This window comes from Pongo abelii, chromosome 4 (genome assembly GCF_028885655.2).
Source record: "Pongo abelii isolate AG06213 chromosome 4, NHGRI_mPonAbe1-v2.0_pri, whole genome shotgun sequence".
NCBI classification, from domain to species: domain Eukaryota; kingdom Metazoa; phylum Chordata; class Mammalia; order Primates; family Hominidae; genus Pongo; species Pongo abelii.
In genome coordinates this window covers 174,955,325-174,982,756 of record NC_071989.2, presented here as the reverse complement: position 1 = coordinate 174,982,756, position 27,432 = coordinate 174,955,325, and the positions used below count along the sequence as shown (strand labels likewise).

General features: G+C 38.5%; 1 long non-coding RNA gene across 1 annotated transcript in view; it reads right to left on the bottom strand.

Annotated features, from left to right (window-relative positions):
- Nucleotides 1-27,432, bottom strand: part of LOC129059610 (uncharacterized) — a 1,962,070-nt gene that overhangs the window by 125,223 nt on the left and 1,809,415 nt on the right. The gene's annotated exons all lie outside the window — the stretch shown is intronic.

Genomic DNA, 27,432 nt, shown 5'->3' with positions numbered 1-27,432 from the left:
CCTCAGATGATCCGCCCGCTTCGGCCTCTCAAAGTGATGGGATTACAGGTGTGAGCCACCGCATCTGGCCTAATTGTGTATTTTAAAGTGCTTCTGTTTCACGCTTTGATGGTGATGCATTTTAAGGACAGTTTCTCATGACATAGACAGACTGTTTTGTTTCAATAGTTAGGAATAGCAAGTCCCATAGAATATCTAAAAAACGGGGTACAATCGCTTTATTTTAATAGGTGGCAAAAATAGGTCCAGGGTTATAATGTGACTGACACAAACTGATGTAACTTTTTAAAAACAATGCAGTATTGAGACAAATAACTAACTTGTTTTGAACTGAAAAAGAGTGGACATGTATTTTTGAGATAAAGTACATATATAAATGTCGTAGTATTTTTTCATAGACAGAAGCACTAGTAATCATCATTACTTAAATTGCATGTAAGTAACCTGGGCCCCAGTGAAATTTTTGACTGGCTCCAAGTCACCCAGATGGTTAATTCCAGAGATTTGCATGGACCACCAAGTTTTCTAACTTCCCATATATAACTGATCTATTATATGTAAATTTTTATTGATTCTGGACAACTAACAGCCACTATGTAAACTATGAATTATAATTTTTTTTGAAACTTAAATTATACACAACTTCTTATACATAAAGAAGAAAGCATAGTGTGATGTAAATAACACAGATTTCATAGGGAGAATTAGCAGAGGTGGTAGTAGCAGTACTAGTAGTAGTAACAGTAGCAGCCTCAGTTTGCTCTTCTATGGATTAGGATGATAAAGAACACTGTAGCAGAGAGGTCCCTAAGGATTTAATAAGAAAACAGACATAATATATTTTTGGTACAATCTAAATACAAAGCCTATAGAGAGGTCAGTAATCTCTATTTGACTATTCAGTGGGAATTGTAAGGTGATATACAGTATTCGAGTCAACAATGTTCAGGTCCAAGGATGTTTACTAAACACCTTAGAAAGCATACTATTCTGCTGTTTTAAAACAAATAAACCTCTGACACTGCTCCTTTTTGTTAGTTTCCTATTTGTACAATTTTCAAATATGGAGAAAAGAAGCTCCCAATTAAACCTGAGTTTTGTGATTTACTGGACTTTATGCAACCAAGAGTGAGAAACTACTAAGCTGGTATGGCCAGTGCTTCAGGTGTCCTGGTAGCTACTGTCCCTAGGATTTTTGAAAATATTTATGGATATAAACTCGAGTGGGAGTGGGGATGGGGATGGGTGGGGGTTAGTGGTGGGGAGAGAGAAAGTGACAGTTGAAAGCAGCTAAGTGGTTTCTAACTCTCAAGTGTCAGATACTTAAATCCTGTATTTCTTTAGACAAAATGCTCCTTTGTTCTTGGAAAGTCATCTAACTGAGCCTTTTAGTTATGCAAATGTAAAGCAAATACTCTTTGGAAATGGAGATGTGATTCTAAAGAGTGAAAACTATTTCATGAGAACAGATGGAAAAGTTGTCTACTCGGGTTGCTGTAAGAGAAAATGCTTTCTAATCTAATCTAATGAGATTGCCTGGCCTCCTTGAGTGACTCCCAGTGACTGGGGTTAAAAGAGTGGACACTAAAAGTGGATGAAAACTCTTTTCACAAGGCATTATGCAATATTCTGGCCTCACGTGAGCATGGCTTTAGGGCCCAGGAAATGAAGTGTGGCCCAGAGTCACTGTCTCTTTCCAAAACCCAGCCTCATTCTTGCACAACTTGTACAACAATAATAATCATTATTATTTTGTTGTATTTTGAATTATTTTTGTAATTTCAAGAATCATATTTCAAGTTTCTAAGTTATTTATTTATGTTTTTTTTTTTTTCAAATCTTTCTGCTCTTTCTTTTTAGCCTGTTTTTGGTTTCTCATTTTTGTGATCCCATCTTTTATTTATTTAAATAGTCATGGGTGAGTAGTTTATATTTTGTACCTTATCACTGTGAGATCTGAAGTACTTGGGGAACGAAATCTTTCATTTAGTGTTTCTGCTGACTGTCACTCCTGGCACTCATTTCCTGGTATATTTGGGGATATTGAATGGAAGTTCGTATTTGTTCTTATCTGTGCAAAATCTGAGTGCTTAAATTGATAGATTTTTTTTTTCAGATGTTCTCTTTCATTGAGTTGTTTTGTTCATGAGACAAGGCTCACGACTGACTTGGTCTACTCTAGTCCCATTCTGGCTTCATCCTGAAAATCTATGACTGGCAGCCCAAGGCTTAGTATGCACCCAGTGAGGGACAATATGGTTACTCACTGCTCACAGTCTTTGTTTTAGCTTGCTTTGGGGGGTTTCTGTTTGTTTGTTTTGTTTTGAAAATTTCTGTTCCTCTGTCGTTTGTCTGTCAGAGATTTCCCTCGTGTTCTTGATTCCAGCAACACAATAATGCTATTATTTTATGATGTCCTTCTAGATCATTTTTTTTTTTTTTTTGGAGGACCTCTCAGCATACCGGCTTTGCTGTATTACTAGAAGAGGGAATCTACATTTTTTTCATTGATAAAATGATCGTCTAGACTCCCTTCCAGTGAGATGTGAACATATTTACAAAGAGCCAATGATAAATGAGTATAATTGATATGTGCACCTTCTGGGTCACTTCCTTGAAGACAAGTTGCTTGCCTTGAACTTCTCACCCACCTAGCTCCCAGCCCCCTTCCTGCTGCCTGAAAAAAAGTAACAAATGAAGCCCCAGCTGTCCATATGGTAAAAGAAGCCATATATCAAGGAGGACAGAACCTACTGTTCTGCCTGGGTTCCTAAATGACCTCGTGGAACAGAAACCCTTTCTTAGCCTGAATGTCACGTGAAACAAACAAATAAACAAAAACAAACTCCTCTGTTGTCTGAATCTCCGCATTTTGTGACCTTCTAGACAAAACAACATATATCCTAACATGTGCATTTCATTTTCAGGGGTAACACGACTAGATACCCTAAAAACAATAGGCAAGAAAAATGTCGACTTTTACAAACAAATTATCTAATCTTGTAACTGAAGATTGCAGTTGAAATTAAAATAAAGAAACTAGTACGTAGGGGAAGAAAAAAGAACACAGAGAGAAGGGGGGTATAAAGAGTTTAAATGTGACAGAAAACTGAAAAAAGTCTATCTTATCTTATGCCAGAGGGGGAAAAAATTGTAATTACCCAGTAAGATAAAAGCTGTTGAATTTGTAGCAATGGAAATATTAAGACAAATTAAATACCAAGCTTATCTCTGCTCAGTGCTATCAATATTTTATACTAAACATCTGTTCCTTGTATCTCATCTCAGAAATGCTTCTACACTTTATCAGCGCAAGCACAGCTTTTCAAAGCAAATTAAGCTAAACCATTTTCACTTAATCACCAATTGATCACAACACGAAGAATGCCACATATTGATCTCTAAGAGCCCCATTTTTCCCAATTCAGAAAAGCATATTGGAGGAAACACTTGATTTGCAATCAGACTAAACCGGTTAGGCTTACACTTCTGACATATTTTAAGTAGGAAGTATTTCAGCGATTAAAAGGATAAAACAACATGTATTTTCAATGAGAGGCAAAAAATAGGCAATTCCCTGCCTTTAGTGTAGAGTCTTAGAGCTACAGGAGACCTTAGCGATCCTCTAAGCTTTATGAAGTTTCATTGAGGAATGCCAAAGAGAAGATGGCCTTTTTATTTTGGGGGCCACTAGGATGTTAATATCTGGGTTCATTTGAGAATTAGCAGCACTGAAGCAATCTTTCTTCCAAAAATTCGATCAAGGGCCATTACTCCAAGGTAGGTGAGCCTCATGTGAATTTATTGCCAATCTCTGATCTAGTTCAGGAGCTGCCTATTCAAATGCCTGCAGGACCTAGGCAGTTAATGTAAGTGAGCAGGAGGCATACTGTTTCCATGTTCTATGGGTCGGTGCAGTACAACTCCAGATGATTGTTGTTGTCCGGTACACACATGGACCCTTTGTTCCCACACCTTACTTTTCAAGATGTAGGGGCCAATGGAAAACTCCCCTTTGCCCTCTGAAGGTTTGCTGAAAGTAGCTGACAAAAGGCAGATTAATAGGAGAAAAGACACACAAGTTTATTTGATCAAGTTTTACCTAACACGGAAGCCTTCAGATTGAAGACTCAAAGATACAGAGGGAGGTGCCCATTTTGATGCTTAGATTCAACAAAGGATGGACACCCATTTGGATGCCCATGTAGAAATATAATTGGATGAAAAGGGCATGATCCAATGCTAATGAACTGGGTGGGGAAACACAGCAAGGCCTGTCTGATTAGATTCCTCTGTCTGCTTAGATTCTTCTCTCTAGTTAGATTCTTCTAGACCTCTCTGTGCAGCATTCCTTCCTTCTGAGTGTGAGGCAAGACCCTCTCTGGAATGGGGTTGGCAGGGGTGTGTCTCGTGACCTGCAGTCAAACAATGTAGGTCAGATAATTTCCTTATGGCCAGGTTTTACACAGAAAGGCACATGGAAAGGCCCACATCCCAGGAAACCCCTCAGATCTGGGCAAACTGGGACAATGAATCACCCTATTCTAGATCCACTGATCAGGGTTTATTGTTGTTGTTGTTTTGTTTTTATTTTTCACCACATGTGGACCACACCTTTCTTTTTTCCTATCATAAGAACACATAATGGGTTTGTGGCCCTCAAGTTTATGTGGGGATGGGGAGGCCAAGGTCCCTGTGGTAGCTTCTGACCACATCAACTGTGGCACTGCTCGCCAAGCCAGAGATAGGGCTAAATGGGGACCAACAACCAGATGGATTGAATGATTGTCTCTGGCATGAAAATCTAGCTTGTGTGACCTCTTATCCAATATCATCCTTAAGAGTCACATATGATGTGATTGCATATGGTCATTCTGGTTTTATATTTCCTGGATTGTTTAACCTATCTAAAAAACATAACCTGAAACAAAATCAAACTTCATTGTAATTTTTGTTTTGCACACAAGTTGTTTGTTCACTAAAATTCCTACATTTAGCAAGTTAGTGTGACAGATCTCATTTCAGAAGTTATACAAATTTTAGCCATTTCCAGAGCATGGAGGAGGACCTCAAGGGAAGAGAGAGAGAGAGAGCGCGCGAGCAAGAGCACGAGCAAGCCTTTGGAACTGTGAGGTTACAGATCTACTACTCATTTTACTCCAAGACCCAGGGAATCTATCTGTGCTCAGAGTTCCAACCAACTTCAAAGGGAGACTGGTGATCACAGAAGCTCGATGAAATAATGGAACAAGAATAAAATTGGCCCTGTGTGAATTAGATTGCAAAGGCAGGAACCTAGCTTCATTTACCTAAGAAGCTAATGTTTAAATTAAAACCTTTATATGCCCTCTGTAGTTTTCTAGGCATGTAGATTTCCTACCAATGACTAGCCCAGAGAAACTAACAAAGAAATTATGGTGGGATAAAACAAAAGGGACTAGTTTTTCCTTTACACTTTTCAAATGAAAAATGACTTCCCTTACATATGTACTTATCTTTTTTTTTTTTTTTTTTTTTTCCCAGAGCCAGCCTAGAAGTGACAATTAGAGGATGATTCTTTTTTTTTTCTTTGGCCCTGAAGGGATCTAGCAAGAGACTTTAGTATTTTTCTCTTTGTAAAATAAAGCCTGGCTTTGAAGCCAGAATCTCTGAAATGAGGCATTGCAAATGTCCTTTGATGAATCAGTCTGTGTGAAGGAGAAAGGAAGAAGGGAGCAGCAGATTGATTGCAGCTAATGTACCTCTCCTGCCATGCCCTTTTAATCTTCCTCGAATGGCCGCGGATAATCAAGAGGTCAATCATGAATCCATCACGGGTGCTTGTCTCAGGGCAGTTTCCAAATTGTTGAAGCCCTCACTCAAATAAGCCATTTAAAGCAGTTAGCCAGAGTGGGGTGAGAGTGGGGCATGGGGGTGCTGGAGAAAACATCAACTTCAGGGGTCCAACTGAAGGGAGAGAACATTTCCCCTGAGAAACACTTCTGCAGGATGTGCAGGAACAACTTTACCATCAACTTCCTTCATTCATAACCGAATAAATGAAAACCTTACATTTTGAAAAAGGGGGCAGGCATGCAAAATATTCGGGGTAAAGTGAAAAAAAAATGCACAGAAGAAGACAAGAGGAGAATAAAAAACTCAACTGCAGTTAAAAAACCAGGGAGTTACAAGGTGTAACCTCTGTCGGCTGACACTCCAGTGGCAGTTCTGCTAAATATCCCCTTAGGGATTTCATGCCTCTGGGCGCCCTCTGTCTAAAAGAGAGAGAAAAAAATGAGTTTAGGGGCTGAGAAAGAATTGCTTACATTAGGAAGCCATGATATCTGTGAAGTTTGCTCAGCGAATGGCTGCCCGCTTGCTGCCCTTAGTAGAAGCACTTGGCAGCTTCGATCTTGCTAGTCCAGAAAGAAATAGCCCTTTCCCTTCCTCCAAGAACATCCTCGACATCAGATGGCAGCCCCTTTTAAATTTCGGATGAGGTGTCAAATGAAATTTGACAGCTAACTGATAGGTTCAAATTCTCACAGGGCAGTCTATCCCTGAGGACACGGAAAAACTAATTCACTACCAGGCCAGCAAATTTTCAGCGATCTCTATCATTCCACATGCAGTTTGATGTGCAACCAACTGCCTTTTTTTTGGCGGAACACTACTTCTTGTTAGATAGGCCCCTCTGTGACAAAAGGCAATGATTTTAGAAGACACATGTCGCCACCCCCAACCCCACCCAAAGTTCTCAGAGGTTCCAAAATGTATTTATTTACTGGCAAAATGGAGAATTGCCTCTGTTGGTGAAATAATTGACCCCAAAGGTGTTTGTGAAAAAAAATGTTAATTTTAACGTCATTTGTGTCACCCTATAGTCTGTCAAATAATCTTAAAAATTCAAAACCATTTAGAAGAAATTTGTTAACCATGTTCTTTTTTAAATTAGCATCCTATCTTATTTCTAACCCTGATTACTCTAGCTTTCTCTCATAGATGTGTTCATATTCTCCTAGCTATAAGACTGACCCTGTCTCAATTCTGAAATCAACTGAAACTTAAAGCTAGAAATATTTAAGCAGCCTTAATCTCAACCCCTTCTTAAACGTGGTGGAAGGGCACTGTTACATGGGGGTTTTTGTTCAATTTAGGCTAGCTTAACTCTTATTAGAGCTGTAGAAACTGACAAATCACTGAATCATTTGATGTCCTTTTTCTCATCTGTGAAATGAGGATCATAGTAGTACCTAATACAAAAGTATTGAAAGGATTGAATAAAATAGTATCTGACACATAGAAAGGACTCAATAATTGATAGTTTAAGGGAAATAACTATCCGTCTAACAGTAGCCTAGGAAACTGTGCTGCATGATGGCATAATACAACCAGCATTCTCTAACTAAAGCTCTTCAAATATGACCTGGGAAGCAATTAGGTGTTATCAAATAGGTCACTATGCTTCACCACTGTCCTCCAATACTAACTCAGTTCCTTGCCCTTTCTCTGAAATGCTATCAGGAAATGTAGTCCTGAGTTCATTGTCTGAGCTGCTCCTATGCTCAAAAGACTGAATTTGTGCTCTGGTCCCTATTTCTAAGTCTCATTTCCTCCAGTCTGTCTGTAAAAGATTGCAGCACTGTTTAAGCAGTGACAGTCTTATGGAAGAGGGAAGATGGAATGAGCCATGTATTTGCCATCTCAGTTTATAATGACAGGAGAACGAAACCAGGAGAATTGGAGCTCGGTTTTCTTATTAAATAAAATACTGTTCACTTCTCTGTGCCATAAGTGTCTCAGCTATGAATAAAGTAGAGTATATTTTCTCAAATGCCCCTTCTATCTGCATCATCTATAAAATGGGTCAAATTAGCCATGAACCCTAGTAAAATTTCAAAACAAAGTAAGTTAGATGAAAGGTAAGAGTCTTGCCAGGCCTGGAAGCTCACACCTGTAATCCCAGCACTTTGGGAGGAGAAAGCAAGTGGATCACCTGAGGTCAGGAGTTTGAGACCAGCTTGACCAATGTGGTGAAACCTCGTCTCTACAAAAAAATACAAAATTAACTGGGCGTAGTGGCTCATGCCTGTAATCCCAGCTACTGGGGAGGCTGAGGCAGGAGAATTGCTTGAACCTGGGAGGCTGAGGTTGCAGTGAATTGAGATCACACCATTGCACTCCAGCATGGGCAACAAGAGCAAAACTCCATCTCAAAAAAAAAAAAAAAAAGAGAGAGACAGAGAGAAAACAAGGGGAAATTAGGGGTCCTAACTACAGAAAACATAAACTAGTATATAAAGTAAAACATAGCCATACTGAGAAAAATAAACGCTAGCCAATTTACTGAATGGACAATATAAATACCTTTGTGTTTGTAATACAAAAGAAAGAAACAAAAGATACATGTCACAACGCAGAGTCCCAGCACTGAGAGGGTTTATTTAAAGATTACACAAATATTTATTGTTCTCTTGCTATTTGTCAGTTGATTTCTTAGACCCTTTAAGATACATCAGTGAACAAACCAGATGAAGAGATCTGACACTGAGGAATTTATATTCTAAGACAAAAAATAGTAGATAAATAATAAACAGGTAAAGTATTTGGTACTTTAAATGTAATAAACATTATTTTAAAAATAGGTAATAAACTATAGAAATAAATGGAGACAAGTTGGTCAGATGAAGTAAACAGGGTGGTGAAGATACGTGGTCGTGAGGAAGGTCACATTTGCAGAAATATCTGAAATACGTGAGGGAATTTACCATGTAGCTATTGGAGTGAGGCTCCTCCAGGGAGTGGGGAACATTCATGGGGAAAGCTCTGAGGAAGGAGAATCGCCAGTGTTGGTGGGCTGGGGTGCATGAAAGGTGAAGTCAGAAAGTGAAGGTGCTGGCTGGGCGCGGTGGCTCACGCCTGTGATCCCAGCACTTTGGGAGGCTGAGGCGGGCGGATCATGAGGTCAGGAGATCGGCACCATCCTGGCTAACATGGTGAAACCCTGTCTCTACTAAAAATACAAAAAAATTAGCCGGGCATGGTGGCGAGAGCCTGTAGTCCCAGCTACTCGGGAGGCTGAGGCAGGAGAATGGCATGAACCCAGGGGGCAGAGCTTGCAGTGAGCCGAGATCGTGCCACTGCACTCCAGCCTGGGCGACAGAGCGAGACTCTGTCTCAGAAAAAGAAAAAAGAAGAAAAAAGGAAAGAAAGTGAAGGAGCCATTAAGGCTATTCTAGAAATGGAGGCATTTAAACAAAGTGGGAAACCATGGCAGGGTGTTAAGCAGAGAAATGACACATAATCAGACTGAAATTTCAATGCATTTTCTCTGAAAAGAGTTTGGGTGAGGACAGCAGACAAAGACAGATGCAAGGGGACCAGCTAGGAGGCTTTTGCAATAATTTACATTAAAGATGGTGGTGGTAGTGGCTAGGCTTGGAGTAGTATCCCTGGAGGTGATTAAAAATGATTGAATTCTAGATATATTTTGGAGGCAGAGGCAGGAAGGTTTCCTGAAGAACTGGATATGAGTATTTGAGTAAAAGAGGAGTCAGAGAATAGGGAAAGCAGGAGAAAAGGAGTTCAGGGAGATCTGAAGTTCAGTTTGGGGAGTGTGGGCACTGCATTGTACCTGACACACTCAAACACAGATGTCCAGTGAGCAGCTGGTTATGAGTCTGAGATTCAAGAGCAATGTTTGTGTTGGAGAAATACATTTGGAAATTGTCATCTACTGACGGTATTTAAGGCCTTTAAACTGGATGGGATAATGAAGGATGAATGCTAAATATAGAAAAGAAGATGGTCATGACTCATTTCAATTTCAAGAGAATGAAGAGATAATGAGAGACTAGCAAAGGAGACAGAGAATGATTCATAAAGGTAGAAAAACCCAAAGGAGTGTGGTTTTAGTCATCACACTGGATGAGATCACAAAGAATGGAGAGAAATTCAGAAAGGAAGACTTATGTTAACCTTGACAAGTGCAATGTTGGTGGCGTGGTGTGGCGAAAGACTTACTGAAGTGAGTTTAAGAAAGAATGTGAGGAGAGGATTGGAGAATGTGGGTAGGAGCAACATTACAAAGAGTTTTGTTGCAAGTGAGAAGCAAAGAACCAGAGGTATAACAAAACTGTGATATCAAGAAAATATTCCATTGTTTTAATGTATGAAAAATAATACCATTTGTGGTTGATGAGAATGATCTAGTAGTAGGAACATTAAGAGAATTGTGCAAGGATGTCCTTAAGAATCCAAAAAGTAGTAGGATATAAGATGCAAGACAGGGGCTAGCTTTAGGCAATGCTATAGGAATAGACAACAGGCCAGAATAACAGGGCGCAAATGCTAGTAGGTGAGTATATGAGGCGCAGGGAGTACGTAGAGATTTCCTTCCAGTGGATTGAATTTTCTCAGTGAGGTAAGAAGTAGTATCATCAGCTGGGGACAAGTCTAAAGAAGGAATGTTGGAGGATTCAAGAGAGGAGAAGCTATGAAATCATTAACTAGGAAAATGGAAAAATATTTAGACTAGAAAATTAAAGTATGACTGCTTGGTACCATTAGAGCCTCAGTTGAGGTTTTTGTTCATGAAACCGCAATGAGACCAGGCAGAGTGGTTGCGTGTTCCTCTCTATTGCATTTAAGCTTCACAGGTACCGGTGTGGAATAGGCAGACAGCTTTTGTAGGGTTGTGGTTTTACCAACTGAGTATAATAAAGAAAAGTGAAAGTCAAAATATTAGTAAGGAGGTATTTATAATAATTGACCACAGAATTAATATATGTAGGGAAAACAGTAAGGACAATAAATGAAGAGCTACAGTAAAAACTTGATAAGATCCATTGACTGGGGATGTGAATGTCGTTAAAGGAGGCTGAGTCCTAGAGGGAGTCAGAAATATTGAAGGCAGAAATGGTGCACATAATTGATATTGAAGGGTTGCAGTTATTGGTATTGATTATGTATGATTAGAACATTCTCTCAAGGTCTGACCTTGGGAGAAACTTCCTGAGGTGAGGTGGAGATAAAAAAAATCTTCAGAGAAGATGAATTTAGAAAACGAGGACCTAAGGTGTTAGAAGGAACATCTGCCACCAAGAATTAAAACTGGAGTAGTGTGGGAGAGAATGACAGTAAATCCTGTGGTAAAATCATCTTGAAATGAGAAGAAATGACCTGGGGTCCAGTGGTTGACAGTAACTATAAGGGATACTGATGATCTACTCTGATAGCTTGAATTTCAAAGCTGGAATTTTTAGGGAAATGTAAAGAAGGATAATCTGAAGGCAGCATTGAGAAACAAGAAGGGCACCTGTCTCATGTGTGGTACAGGAAAATGCAGTCAGGGAGAATGTAACCCACTAGGGTAAGTAGCGTCCTCAGGGGAGGGCTAGGTAATAAAAAGAGGTAATGGGACCATCAAAAACAAAACAAAAAACCTTGTTGGTAGAATTTGAATATTCTAACTCAGATTTAGAACGTATTACAGCAATTGTGCCTTCTGTGTTATTTTCCTTTACATGAATTCATAGTTCATTGATGGATTGATTTCACTCAATTAATTTAAATAATAGAGCAATATTGTCAGATACTAGAGTTATTGTAATCCTTAACTCTCAATGACACATCAAGAGAAAAATTAATAAACCTCAGGTAAAATAGTTGTGCCATTTAAAATGGGTCTTCTGTTTTGATTCTCTCTTCTTTGTGCAGATGAGAAAATGCAATGAATGGTGTTCTTGCTGTGTGGAAGAAGTAACTGTATACTGTTATTTTCAACTTTGATCAATCATTTCCAACTCATTTCCTATTTTCCTTTAAAAAAACCTACCCCACCAAGAATTTCGACAGCAGCATGTAAAATAATTTGGGGAGCTGACAGGCAATTCAATTCCCTGGTGGATTTTTAGACAATCAGACACCAGGAAAAACTTGTAAATTTGTTTTATTCATGGTCAATTTGCTATGGCACATTTTTCTCTACCAGCTCAACTCAACTTCTTACTCAAAAGAGAAGTGGAGCATCACTAGGTAGGAGCACAACTGGGTTAGGTGGTTAACCAGGCACAGATCATCATTTCTGCAAACAAGTCCTCTCTTGAGACTTTGCCTCCTGCATTCTTAAACGAGTCACATTCGGGTCTCTGTTCATCCATTACCAAGCTCCTGCCAGACTCTTCTGGCAGGAGACACAAACGTAATTCCTCTCTTGGTGACTCTTAGGGCAAGTGTACTCTGAGGCAACTACCAGAAGAGTAAGAGAACAGTGGATCCATGGGCCAGGAGCTAGAGAGCTGAGGTGGAACCAAGTAGAAGTCCTTTGATCAAGTAACAATGTATGGGCTATGATAAATACAGCACAAGGAATGAGTAGATTTACCATAAGAGATACCTAAACTCTATCAAATAAGAGGAAGCTAAACATGACCTTTTCTATTGTTTAGGAGTGTCTTATAAGAGCCCAAAAGCCAGCAACAATAGGTACCAGAAGAAGGGGCTGTGGTTAAAGTAGACTGTCTTTCTACCAATGGTAGAAGAAAGGACAGATGTGGACTCTGAGTAAGGGAGCTAATTTTAGTGTCTTAAAAGAGATGCTGCCCAAGGAAAACACTGGGAGGGCAAAGTGACCTCAACACAGGTCACTAAAAGTCAGTGGCATAGGGAAAGTTGTAAGAGGCCAAATAGAGGATAATGCCTGAGCCAACAGCACACGATTAGAGATCTCCAGTGAGGTGTTTCCAAGGACAGTGGTACCACATCTCCCCAGGGAAAAGAATAAAAGAGAATTTTCCTTTGAACATCTGCCTCGCTCAGAGGCATCAATGCCAGATTACAACTCTGCCACCTGCCAAATGGATCTGGGTAAGTGAACGTCCTGCCCTGTCTATGTTAGGAGGAATGTGATTTAGCTGGTTGTTACTGTATAGAAACAAAAGCCTGTTGTCATATTTTCCAATTTAAAAAAAAAATGAAAACAATCTAAGTCTTTATTTTATAACTGTTTATTACTCATTAAAAGTATAATTTTTCATTAGCTGCATAGTAAATTAAACATACCAACAGGCCAGATAGAGCCCATGGTACAACATTTTGAACCCTCTGATGTTGGCTGTAGTACAACCAGTAAGGTCTATTATATCTATATCTCAGCGATGATCTTTATTAAGAAATTTGTTGTGGTTTAAGCTTTTTTTTTTTCCTTCTTTCCTAAACCTTTTCCTCTTTGTAATGGTAAAAATGTTGTTTAGTAATCTCTAAAAATCTCTAGAAATAGGCTGTTTAGTAATCTCTACTTTTTTTCTTTAAATTATTATTTTGAAATAAAATTTTAAAAAATTAAAATTTTGTTTCTGAGAAATAATTGTATATATTTATGGGGTACGATGTCATGGTTTGATACATGTTTATTATATTGTGGAATGATTAATTAATTTATAAATCCATCACCTCACATACTTATCATTTTTAAATATATATCTTTTTAGGTCTTTATTTAGTCATTTGCTCAGTCAGGTCTTCCCAGACTATTTAACGTCCAGATATTCTATGATCTGGATGTCAGCAAGTGACTGATTATCAATTCTATCTAGTAATCTATCTGTATGTCTATGTATCTATATATCAAGGACATTATTATTTTTTAAGCACCTTATTTCTATCCTTGCATTCTGTCTTTTTTTTTTTTTTTTTTTTTTTTTTTGAGATGAAGTCCGGCTCTGTTGCCCAGGCTGGAGTGCAGTGGCGTGATCTCAGCTCACTGCAATCTCCGCCTCCCAGGTTCACGTGATTCTCCTGCCTCACCCTCCTGAGGAGCTAGGATTACAGGCGTGCACCACCACGCCCGGCTAATTTTTCTGTTTTCATAGAGATGGCATTTCACCACATTGGCCAGGCTGGTCTCGAACTCCTGACCTTAAGCGATTGTCCCACCTCGGCCTCCCAAAGTATTGGGATTACAGGCGTGAGCCACCATGCCCGGCCTTGCTTTCTGTCTTGATTTCACTTCTGTTTCTTTTCAAAGATGCAAACAGTAAGTATACAATTAAAAAATACAGAGGTGAGTAGAAATAAATATTTAAAAAATCTCTATCACTGTGGTTATGATCTCACTGGTAATGGTTTGATTTCACTGCTAATTTGTTTGAAGAGTTTCTCTGTCTCTCTCTGGCTCTGTCTCTTTCTCCCATCCTTCCTTCTTCCCTCCTTCCCCCTTTCAGAGTATGAATAAATATATAAATAAATAAGCCCTCCATGGAGGAGGAAAATAAAATTTCTATTGCCTTTTCTCAGCCTCTTTCCCCTTTTACACCCTTAGATAAAAACACAAATACTCTGATGTTGATTCCATCATAAGAATTTGACATGAAGCATGTACAATAAATATAAATTTGAAACTTTCCCTCATCCTTTAAATGTGGAAACTAGGATGGAAGACTCTTTTGTGTAGAAAAACATCTTATTTGAATATGCATGGGTAAATCCTAGGATTTAGCTGGAATAGGAGAGGTTGAAACAAGGAAACGGCAATTTGCTTTGCATAATAATGTAATGTGAATTTTCCACTTTCCCCAGGAGGCTTGAGAAGGAGGATGTTGGGAGATGGGAGTGGCTTGAGATTCAAAGAAGCTAGAGAGTAAATGTGATCTTTACTGGGTGGGTGCTGAGTCATCCTAATAGCGTGAGATGGGACATGAGTGTGTAACTTCAAAAGCACTGACTTCCAACTTACAAATGTAAGTTGCTGTGTACTGTATGCTGTAATTCCCTGCCTTTATCTGCGAGTCTCCCATGAGACTTACATAGCCCAGCATTGTGTGTGGTTGCTGCTCTGGAGAACAGTAAACAGGAGGTTTCCTTCCTGTTCTGAGAGAAGAAAACCAAAATGAGCAACAACAGCCTGCAGGGAGAGTAAAACAACTGGGGAAGTTCAGGAGCAGCAGATGGAAGCTACAGTGATAAGCTATCATCAAGAGAATGTGGCTGGGCATGGTGGCTCACACCTGTACTTCCAGCACACTGGGAGGCTAAGGTGGGAGGATTGCTTGAACCCGGGACAGCCTGGGGAACAGAGCAAGACCCTCGCCTCTATAAAAGAAAGAAAAAGAAAAAAAGAAGAGAAGAGGAGAGGGGAGGGGAGGGGAGGGGAAGGGAAAGAAAAAAAAAGACAAGACAAGACAAGAAAAGAAAAGAAAAAAAAGAAAAGAACATACGACCCAAAAGGTCTTAACGTTTCTTTCAGCTTAACTAAGTTTTAGATAGGTTTCTTTCTGACTCCAGGGCTCTGACCTCCCTTTTCTTAGAGAATTTACTTCAGAAAACAACTTTCAGTTGAAAATTATTTCTCTACCCTTTTGAGATGTAAATCTTCTTTCAGCCTCTTACCAGGTTTACAACCCAGGGTTGCCTTTCTGAAGACCTGGGATCTCTCCCTTTGAAATGTAAGCATTAAGAAAGGCAGCACCATCTCCTATTCTCTGTGGGAGGGTAGAAGCCTAACTTCAATACATTTCAATTAGCAAACACAGAAGGCCTAATCACATCGACTAGCCTCCTGCCTAATCTCCTCCAATACTTTTCCATTAGCTCACCCCAGCATTTAAAAACTGTTCCACTTTTTGTTTCAAATGGCGTTGAGTTCAATCTCCCCTATTGCAATAGTCTTGAATAATCTTCCCTGCTGTTTTAAAGAAATGCCTGGTGCAATTTCTCTTGGCTATTTCCCATCTCAGGAATCACTGGAAAACTGGGGAGGAGATCTTTGGACTGGGCACAGCCATGCAGTATGGTAGATCTCGGTTGGGGGTACCTGCCTAGAATCTTTTTCTTTTTTTAAGGAACTACCCCTCCCTACTCTCTATAGCTTTGTGGGAACTGCCAATCAATGTGCCTTCCCTCTCTATTCCCCCGCCAAGTGGTGGACAAACGATTGGGGCTGAGCTGGACCTGTGAAATTCTCAAGGGCAAGTGCATCTTTAATCGAATGGCTCAGGACAGGAAATGTTGAAGTGAATTCATCCCAATGTCAGCAGCTTAAAGATACTATTCATTAGCGTCTGCATGCCAGAGTCCAGGAGCTCTTTTCACTCCAACTCTGTTATGAACCGTAGTTCTTGAGTTGTTTCATTGGTTTTGCTGAGCTACTAAGCTACCCTACAGCCTTCCCTTATCACCTCTATTTTTTTTTTTTTTACATGATCCATTACTCGCTTTTTCCTACTTGCAATAAAAGAATGATAACTGGTATATGTAAAATGGGAACTAAGCTCATTTTCATATGTATATATAATAAAGGACAGAGAAACCTTGGCAGTACATCGGTCCCATCCCACCCATACTATCCTACCTAATCCTCTTTCTCCTTCCTCCCCTCTTTCCTGTTTTTCTCTTTTCTTTCAATCCATTGTCTATGCATGTGTCTATGTTGGTTGATGCATACAGATTTTAATTACATATATTATATATAGATATATAATTTAACACAAGCACCCATATATGTGTGTGTGTATGTATAGGTTTTTTTTTTTTTTTTTTTCTTTTGAGACAGAGTCTTGCTCTGTCACCCAGGCTGGAGTGCAGTGGTGTGATCTTGGCTCACTGCAACCTCTGCCTCCCGGATTAAAGCAATTCTTCTGCCTCAGCCTCCTAAGTAGCTTGGATTACAGGCATGCACCACCACGCCCAGCTAATTTTGCATTTTTAGTAGAGACGGGGGTTTCGCCGTGTTGGCCAGGCTTGTCTTGAATTCCTGACCTCAGGTAATCCATCCGCCTCGCTTCCCAAAGTGCTGGAAATTACAGGCGTGAGCCACCACGCGTGGGCCGGATTCTAATTATATTTTTAATGTAGCTTTCTTAGTTTGATTCTTACTTTGTTACCCTTTCTTTTTCTTCTTTTATTAATTTCTCTGTTTCTTGAGACCAATTCTGACCACATCTTTGGCCCATCAGTTTGGTTCTTACTTTGTTATCCTTTCTTTTTCTTCTTTTATTGATTTCTCTGTGTTTTGAGACCAATTCTGGCCACATCTTTGGCCCATCAGTGACTTGTAAACATGTCTGCAACCAGTTGTATGAGTTTTGCTTCTCACAGCTCCAGGGAATGCAGGCTGCTACGTGGAGCCCTGAGGTGCTGCCAGTGAAACCCCCTTGCTGATCCTCTGGTCAAGTCCTTGCTGAGAGCTGTTCAGGGGCTGTGAAGACATTGATCTCTTCCAGTTCTATCACTGAGGCTATGATGAGCATTCTCATTCTTTTTTTCTCCTCTGTGCTGTTTTCCAACCCTTATACAAATCTCTGATTTGCATTCAAGGAAGGCTTCACAATTTCAAAGTCTTGGATCAATATACAAATACAAGAGTCAAAACATTTACATATAGATGGTAACAGGGAGGAAAGTAAGGCCTGGATGTGTTTTCAAATCTGTCTACTCTGCATTAGAAAATGCATGAAATAAACAAAAAAGAAAGCACATGACTTAAAGTTAATCAGACCTCTGTTAGGATCTTGGCTCTGATGTTCAAAAGCATGTCAACATTTGTTTCTATTGTTGTTTCTGTTGTTTTAATACCATTGAATTTTCTCAGTTTCCAAATCTGTAACACGAAGCTTATAATTTCTGTTTCGGGGTTTGTGTGAAATTATGTAAATGAACCTCTTTAGTGCCTAATAAATAGTGCACACTAAATAAATAGCAGTGATGATAATGCCATTGATTAATTACTGTTATCTTTATTATTGTGATGAAAGTGATCCCTAACCATAATACATTACATTGGTGGGAGAAAATCCATTATCAGTAAATATCATTGCACTAGGTATGAGCATTAGTAACAAAAGTAAAGGCTTTTGCAAAGGAAAGGGGCAAATTTCTTTTAATAAAGCCAGGTCCACAATGGACAGCAAAAGAGTTATCACAGGAACCCTGTTGGGAAAACACAAAAACTTGGAGGGCACAGAAAACTTTTGTTTCTCTAAATGTAGAGAGATTTCCTGCCAGATGGGGTTTAGTAAGTGCTTACAACTCCAATATAAATAGACAAAAAGACTTAAAATCGGTAAACACAATCTAGATATAAATAGTACAACCTCATCTTTTATGTCACTTAAATAATTAAAACGCTTCTCATTGAATAATGAAGTTATTTAAGGAGAAACATCAGAAAAGCATCCAGCCGGCAGATCTAACTGCTTTTGCCTCGAGTGACATGTTCCCAGCAGTGGGTTATATTATGCCTTCATAAAACATGTTCTGTCATTTTTTTCAGTGCTGTTATTTTTGGCGGATAGTAAGAAAAAAGTATCTATCTATGGTGTATGAAAGCTCTGGATATAAATAAAGAAGTGAGTGATTCCTGACGCAGGTGAAGCCTTCCAACAACTTGAAGCAAAACCTGTCCAACCTAGAGGAGTGAAAGCAGCACTCATATGTAGAAATCTACAAGTGCAGGGATTTTAACCCTGGAACATGGGTTTCACCTTATCACATACATTTTTACCAGAAATTGCAACTAGATTAAGGGCGTGATCATAGAGTGAGATTTTTGCCCTAGGTTAGCATTTTTACACAATATTTTAATAGGTGCCTTCTAAAGGAGCTTCCAAGATGAACTAAGTTTGAAAAACACTAGGTTAGCAAATTTAAGTAGATTTCACCTCATTTTCCATCCAGCCTCCCCACTGCCCAGTGGTAGAGCTATTGCTGACTACTGTCTGTCTGTTTTCTCTTTCTGTCTTAATAGTTGGACATAGACTCAAGTTGTACTACATCTCTCAGGCTCCGTTGCAGTTAGGGGTGGCTGTAGGACTGATTTCTTCCCAGTGGAATGTAACTTAATGTGAGATATGTTAATTAATATTAACATTAATTAATGCATGCCCCGTTCTGTCTTCCTGCGTCACAATTCTTTAGTCAATCATCGTTTATAGTTGAAGTTTCTGCCTTATTCTTTCAGAATAAACTCCCAACTACTCTCACCTCCTCCGACCTGCCAAATAATACCCACATGCTTGCAAAATAGTTGGTCTGTCACAAGTGTTTTCTTGGCCCCTGAAACTTCCCCTGAAGATGCCTTCATAAGTTCTCAGACTTCCTGCTGACTGCGTGAAAATACCTTAGGTTTATCCAGGAAGCCATCTTTTGAAAATGACAGAACTGCTGTCATTTTGGGTCCTAGGATTATTCCATAGAGAAACAGAACTTTATTTATTAACTTAAAACAGCCATCTAGAATCACTTTGCCAGAGTCACAACCCTCTCTCCTCCACCTTGCACACGATTTTTCAAAATCTGAAAAATCCAATGGTGAATAATGAGGTTTTAGATTTCAAAAGTGGATCTTTGAAGTCTCTATTAGGGAAAACACATGTATGACAAAACAACTATTTTAATTTGCAAGCTTGTGGGTATCATTTGGCAGGTCGGGGGAGGTGAGGGTAGATGGGGGTCCATTCTGAAAGAACAAGGGAAAAACTTAAACTGTAAACAATGACTAACTACAGAGTTGTGATACAGAGCCTGGTACGTGGCTCACGCATGTAATCCTAGCACTTTGGGAGGCCAAAACGGGTAGATTGCTTGAGGTCAGGAGTTTGAGACCAGCCTGGGCAACATGGTGAAACTCTGTCTCTACAAAAAACACAAAAATTACCCAGGCATGGTGGCTCACACCTGTACTTCCAGCTACTTGTAGGGCTGAGGTAGAAGGATCCCTTGAGCCCAGGAGTTGGAGGTTGCAGTGACCCGAGATCACGCCACTGCATCCAGCCTGGGTGACAGAGTGAGACCTTGTCTTAAAAAAAAAAAAAAAAAAAAAAAAAAAAAAAAAAAAAAAGGAGTTGTGATGCAGGAAGACAGAGCAGGGCATGCGGGCAGAGAGGCCATTACAGCCACCTAGCCTGGGAAAGACCACAGTGAGTTGGCTTTGAGAGATGGGCTGGTCTCTGTTTGAATGGGACTCCCTCCACAGTCACCAATAGGGAACTATAGAGAAACCTATCAATGATCGGAGTGAGTCCTTTGCCATTCAGAACACCACTCCCATTTTGCCTGTGCTCAGGGGCATGCCTGTTGCCCTTCCCTTTGCCCATCCTCTGGGAGCATTCCCCTCCACAGCCATCTCCACTGTTCCCTAGGATCTTCTTGGGGAGTAATTTTGCCAATTCTTTCTTAGCCTTTTTGTCTGCATTTATGATTGTAAAATATTCAGAAATCTTGCAAGCCACTTGTTAAACATCAGTAGCCTGTAATCAGTCATGGTGGAATATTTACACCATGAACACTGGCAAAGCTGGCATTACCCGTGCCTGTGAGCCCCGTGATATAGGTAGTAGAGACATGGCCTGGGGAGACCATGGAAAAGAGGGAAAAACCCTCATTGCTGCATTTAGATAGTATAAAACTGAACATAAACAGTTGATATCTCCCATGCTATTAATGTCACCTACTCATCACCAATGATTATTCATTGAGTACTATAATATATTAAGTTCTGGGATTATGAATATATTCTAGCAAAAAATAAATGTTACCTATAGATGCTTTTCACCACTTAAATCCCTTGGGAGGAAATATTTTGAGACTTATAATTTCACATAAAATGAAAACACAATAATAAACTAAAATAATCTATTTCTAATAATTGTGATACTTGGTTAAAAATATGAAGAATATACTTACATAGATGGGAGACAAAAAATAATCTGATCTCCATAGTGCATAATTGCCCTACCATGAAATCAGGATTTTCTTTCCCTCTGTCTTTGAAACTATTCAAGCAAAAGACCATTAATTGCCTGATGATCCTGCAAAACATGTTTACCTCAGGAAAACTGTTAGGCAATATGGAAACCACAGGAGTGGATTAGGCTGCCCACGCAAACGCTCTATGTCATCTTCAATTTAAGGTTTGATGAATCAGAGCTGAAAAATGTGATCCCCCTACCTGTTTCTATGAAAAAGTTAAGTAGCAAAAAGTCTCTGAACATTATTTCTCCAGTTTCTTATTAATAATATGACACTACTGTAAATTTTAGAAGCTGTGCTCCCCACGACCTCCCAAAGGTCGTTTGTAACTACATCTCCTATGAGCTATGAACTCTTGCCTTTCACAGAATAAAGTTGATCTGCTGACAGTAATGAGACAAATATGTATTAGCTTCATGCCTCGGAAACTGTAGTGCCCCTAGTGAATCCTTGACATTTACTGTGTGCAATTTCCCTTGGTGTAAAACGCAGTTTAAAAAACAACTAGAACGCGTGAACATGCTGGCAATAGCTATGTCAGCCAAGAACTGACTCATTTAAACGAAGTTATAACCTATTCCTTGAGTACTGAGTAGGGTGTGTGAATAAAATAGCAGTAGATACTTGGATGAGATGTTTAATGCAAAATCATGCTTTAACAGCAGTTTCTTTTTATTTAAATCAGGACCTCATCATTTAAAAAAATTCTAGCTTTTAGGAATGTGATTTTCTTACACATCGGGATTTAATAAGCTAAATCTGATACTAGCACTCTTCAACACTTAGAAGAAAATCTAAAATCCAAACCCTTTCAGCAATCTGTGATTTAACTGTTGTGTACCTCATCCAAGTTATTTTCCCACCACTGTCCGTTGCCATGTCACACTCTGGTCTTCTGGCTCTCTGGCTCTGAGATGCCAAGCCCAGCCAGCCTCCAGAGTTTGGCATTTGATGGTCCTTGTCTTGCAATGTTCCTTCTCGCCATTAACAGGTTGCATACCTGGACCCTTTTCCTCCTTGCTGGCATAGCTCAAATTTCTCCTTCTCAGAAAGACTTTCCTTGACCACTCAACAAATTTGGACATGGTCACTCACTCTTTATCACATTACTCTGTTTTTATATTCCTCATATCATGGTATATTTTTTGCCTCCCTTTATTACAATAGAAAACGAGCTCCAGACAGTAGTAGCCCTTGTCTGTCGTTGGATGATTAAAAAGTTGTCCCAATCTTTATATTTTGAGAATGTTCTGTTTTCTACTGAGCATGGGTATTTGGAAATGCTTTGAACAGTACTTTCAAAATCTTTGCAATGGATCATAGAATCTATAAAAAATTGAATCCAGAAAGATTATCTACTCCAACTGCCTTGTTTTAAAGTTGAAAATGTGGAATTGAAATAGTAAACTTAGTCCCTTATTTCTGGCTCCCATTTCAAACCTGTCTCTGACATATTGGAATCTATTATGAAGACTTAGCTTTAAATAGGCCTTAACAAAAAATTTCAGAAGTTTTGTCTGAAATTATCAAAATGTTTGAAAATTAGACATAACTTATGTTTTGAAATTCTGATGAAAATCTGAATCTTTCTTGTAGAGCAAAAACCTTTTGTTTTGGTACAAAAATTTCCCACAGTTTTAGTGGTCTCATGTATGATTCTCTAAATTGTTTTCATTCTCTTTTTCAAAGGTCTACATGAAAAACCTATTCGTTCATTTATTCAGTCATACCTTAATGCTTGTGAACCACTTCAATAGGCAAAACAGGGAATAAGAACTCAAGAACACAAAAAGTTTTCCAACAAACGGAACTAAAAAGAATGACATGTAAGTAATTGTTAAACAACAAACATCACAGAGATGTCACAAAAACCATCATCTTCATAAAAGTATGAAGATACATTTTTCCGAATGGCTTACTGTGTCATAAAGTTTGATAGGTGGATTTCTACTTCTCACATTTTCCCTGAAAACTAGGAATGGTTATTTTTATTTTATAGGCAAATACCCCCGAGGATTAGTGATGTTAAAAACAAACAAACAAAAAAACTTTGTCCAAAGTCACACAGTTCATTATTGAAAAGCTGGGAATCTGACTCCAAAGACCATAATTTTTATCTTTATTCCATGTGCACAGAACATTTAGGAATGGGTGAGTTTAGTGTATGGAGCCCCACACAGTCCACAATTTTCGGCCAGATTCTCTGAATGCCTTTCTGGCTTATGAGCTATAATGTGTGCAGGCTAACTTAGGTGCATGTCATTGCTGCAGGCAGAAACTACGTGAACTAGGTGTTCATATAGCTCAAATTGGCATGTGTCTTTCATTATTTAAAACAAAAACTGAATTATTAAAAATAAGTTTTACAGAATAAATGCAAGTATCATGTATTCAAAATGGTAAAAATCAAAATGCAGAGGGATAGGGATGATAAAAAGTCATGTTCGGTGATAAAACGTTTTGGACAGAAATCACTAGGAGTTCCACCACGGTTTGGATGAATGGAGAGAGATGAATTCAGACAAACACAATCCTGAGGGCTTTACTAGGAACAAGGCTGGTCAGCCACCGTATACGATGATGTGTGCTGGAAGAGTTCCATTTTGAAGCTTCAGGGAATTCTTCTGAATGGGTGGTGATCATGCCTACTAGTTGTTAATTATTTTAAAAACTGCCCTGACTAGCACCTTAAAGGGGGAATTCAAAAGGAATAAGACGTGTTTTAAGCACAGATGTTTTAGGTATTATGTTAGCTACTTCCTACATTGAAACTCTTACTATCTATCTACAAGGTAGCGGTCCTTATTTAGATTTTATAGATTTGGAGAAGAGGCTGAGAATTGAAATTCTTTGCCTAAGATTAAGCAACAAATATTTGTATAGGTCACTTCTTGTTGTTATGTAGCTACCCAGCATTCATTCTTCTTTCTTCTGGTATATATTCCTTTACCAAGGAAATATAGTATGTAACACTATTGACTTTGAGATTCACATTCTTCAGACTTTCCTCCACGGTGTATATAACACTATGTTTCCTTGGTAAATCATCTCTTTCAAAAGTGTGAGTCCACACTCTACTCTAGGCTTGAGGGATGTCCAAACAGGTGTATTTTTTCTCTGGACATAGTAAAACCTTTGTAAAGGATCATGACCCCAGTCAAGAAAATTCAGAATCCAAAGGGAACTTTTATCTGAAAGATTGGGAAGAGACACGCTCTTTTTTGCTGGGAAGAGAGCTTTGAGGATATAAATCTGATACTACTGGAAGCCAACCTAAGAGGAGTGTCTGTTTCTAAATATACTAGGAAACAGAACACATGGATAGAGAACAAATATTTTAGATCTTATGTTCATATGTACCTGAAGTCATAAACCTTTCTCTGAATTTTTCAATTCCACTGACCAGTACAATCACTTAATTGCTTAAGCCACATGGATTGGGAATTTCTATTACACACAGACGCATCCTTGGAAAACTTTGGAGGCATTTTTGGTTGTCAGTACAATATGAGGGTTTTACTAGCATGACACAGGAAGGGATCAGGAATTCTTAACGTTCTGTAAAGTTGCAGAAAAATTCTACAAAGAGAAAAATTGTTCTGCTGCAAATGCCAATATTGCCCCTTAGAGAAACACTGGTTGCTGAGAAGTGTGTTACTTGGAGGAAATCTTGCACACAGCCTGCATATAAATGAAAACATATGTATAAAGTTTAGGAGATAATAAGGATACCAATAAGATCTCAGGGGGGCTTATATATGGCAGTAGGAAAGTACAGCTAGAAAAGCTCTGCTGTTGACAGTGTGTAAAAGATATGCATTTGCAGTTTATCTCAAGGTAATGGGGAACCATGGAAGGTTTTAGAGGAGGAGGATAATGTGATAAAAAGCAGTGTTATAAGATGACTAATTTAGGAAAAGTATATTGGGCAAATTACAAAGTAGAAAGAAAGGAGGCAGAAAAACTGAGCTGGCTTAAGACCTGCTCAATAGGTCTTTATAGAAGAAAGACTCTCTGTTTTTGTTGTTGCTTCCTCAGCATATTAAGATTAGCTATAAAATAAGAGTACAATAAGAAATCAGCCTTTGTGGCAATGTGTGCGTGTATGTGTGTGTGTACCTGTGATGGCTAAAGTCCAAATAGAGGCTATGACCGAAAACAGAAAAATAAATACTACCATCATGATATGAAGTATGTTTCTGGTTCTTCTGTAAACGAGAGCCATTTTCTTCACCTAGGCAAGATCATTTTTATTTGATTAGAACCACACAGCTGTGAAATGACTGAATATGAATTGGACAACCTCACACATCAGACATTAATCCAAGTTTGAACTTTAAGAAGAATATAGTTTATATAAATTATGTAGAATGAGGCAAACTACAATATATTTAGTAAGCAAGCATTTGTAAAAATATGTATTTTCATTTCTGCCAGTACAGAAAATAAATTGCTTAGTTTTTCCTAATTGTTAAAGTGATACAACACATATCTATGATATTTATTGACTTTGAGATTCATATTCTTTAGGCTTTCCTCCATGGTGTATGCTTTGTTTTTGATAATCGGTATTTTATCTACCAGAAAATGTGTTAATTGTCAGCAACAGGCCTACCATGTAATTGAAACACAAAACTGGAAGATGACATTTGGTCTTGTTTCTGGGAAGTTCAAATATTGAAACTGTAATATTATGCCAGATAGTTAACTAATCATATTGATACTTCTAATTCACTATTTTTGTCTTCACCTTCCTTCCCACAAAATTGGCACATTGAAACCCGAAACCCAATTGTGGCTGTATTTGGAGATGCTGCCTCTAAGGGAATAATTAAGATTAAGAAGAGGTCAGAAGAGTGGGGCCCTGATCCAATAGGAATAGTGTCTGTATAAAAAGAGACATGACAGAACTTACACGTGTTCTCTCTCTCCCTCTCTGTGTGCACACAATCAGGGTGGCCAAGTCAGGATACAATGAGAAGGCAGCCAGGGAGAGGGCCCTCACCAGGAACCAAATGGGCTGACAACTTGAGCTGGAACTTCTTCCCTTCATAACCATGAGAAAATAGATATCTGTTGTTTAAGCCACCCAGCCTATCCTGTTTTGGCATTTGATTATGGCATCCTGAACAGACTAATACAATCATCTTACAAAAAGTGAGGTGAATTAAAGAAAAAAGATCAGGAAAGAGCAAAGAAACAAAGTGACATCTGTGGTCAGTTCTTAAAATAAATGGCATAAGGAGATAAATTATTCATTCTGTGATCAAGAAAATATGGAACAAATAAAGAATTATTACCAATATTGAACACTAGGTAAGAAAACTGTTCTTACTAGAGAAGGATTAATTTCCTACGAACTTTCTGCCTCTAATGAGAATGTGTAACAGTTGTTATATATATATTATCTTGTAACAAGATATATTTTTATATTATCATTTATTATTTTATCTTTATATTATTATTTTTCCTTCAACTGGTTTCCAAACTCTTTGGGGCCAATAACTCTATGCGTGTCTGTATTTATATCCACAGCCACATCTATGTCTAACAAAGGCTTGATGACAGTCCCTGGTTTATATTTCATGAATATATATTGATTGATTCATAGATTTAAAAGATAGCCTATCACATCATATTTTTATTATCCATTTTCTTGCCCATATCCCTAGCAGACTACAAATTCCTTGAGAGCAGAAACTGTTTTTTCATCATGTAGTAGGTATTCAATAAATAGCTACTGAGTGTAAATAAATGACATAATAAATCAAACTGAAAACAGGAAGCTGTGAGTTGAGTGTAGGAGACTTCTTTCTTGAATGGAAATTAATTGTGAAAATGTCTCTGCAGTGGGAAGCCACTGTCATCGGGGACTTTCACAGGAAGCTTGGAGAATGCTAAAAACTAACAAATGTGCTGGAGGAGCCTAAAAGCTGAGATTCTGTGTTGAGGAGGCTTTGAAACAGATAACTTCGTTCGTATATTATAGAGTCCTATACATTTAGAATAAAACAAATTAACACTGAAACACAAAGAAAGTATACATACACATATACATACATACATTCATACATACATACACACACACACGAAGCTTATTGCTTCTTTGTCAGCATGTACATAGACAAGAAGCAATACAAAGAAGGAAGCTCATTGACCTTATTTTGAAGCATTTACAAAACATAATGATTTCTGTTTAATCTATTGAAAATACCTCAGAATGCTAAAGGAAAAGTTGTTTTACAGCTCAGGAGTCTATAAAGGTTCTGACAAATACTCTTTCCTTTTCAATTGTCCAACATACCCAATGCCTGACCTTTGTCCACCTGGAAGCATCTGTTCCTTGACTGTTTTGATCAGAGTGTGCCAACAAAGATAAACACAGCTAATTGCCTTCTCTACTGCAGTACAAGCTAGTTAAAGACAATAGTAACCGCAAAACCATGAGACACCTCAGACCCCACATCACCCAGTGCTTTAGAAAATTTTCAAGGGCAAATGTACTTGGCATTGAATTTAGGTTTGAATGGAAGCAACATCTCTCTCCTGAGTGGTAGCTTTAAAGAATAATTAGAAAGCACTGTAATAAAAATTTTATCTTCCAAAATCCTAGATTTGTCATGTGACATGATGTCGGTATAAGTGGAAAACAGTTTATTTTAAAGGAAAAAAGAAAAGAGAGTATAAAGAACTGAAATGAGAGATTCG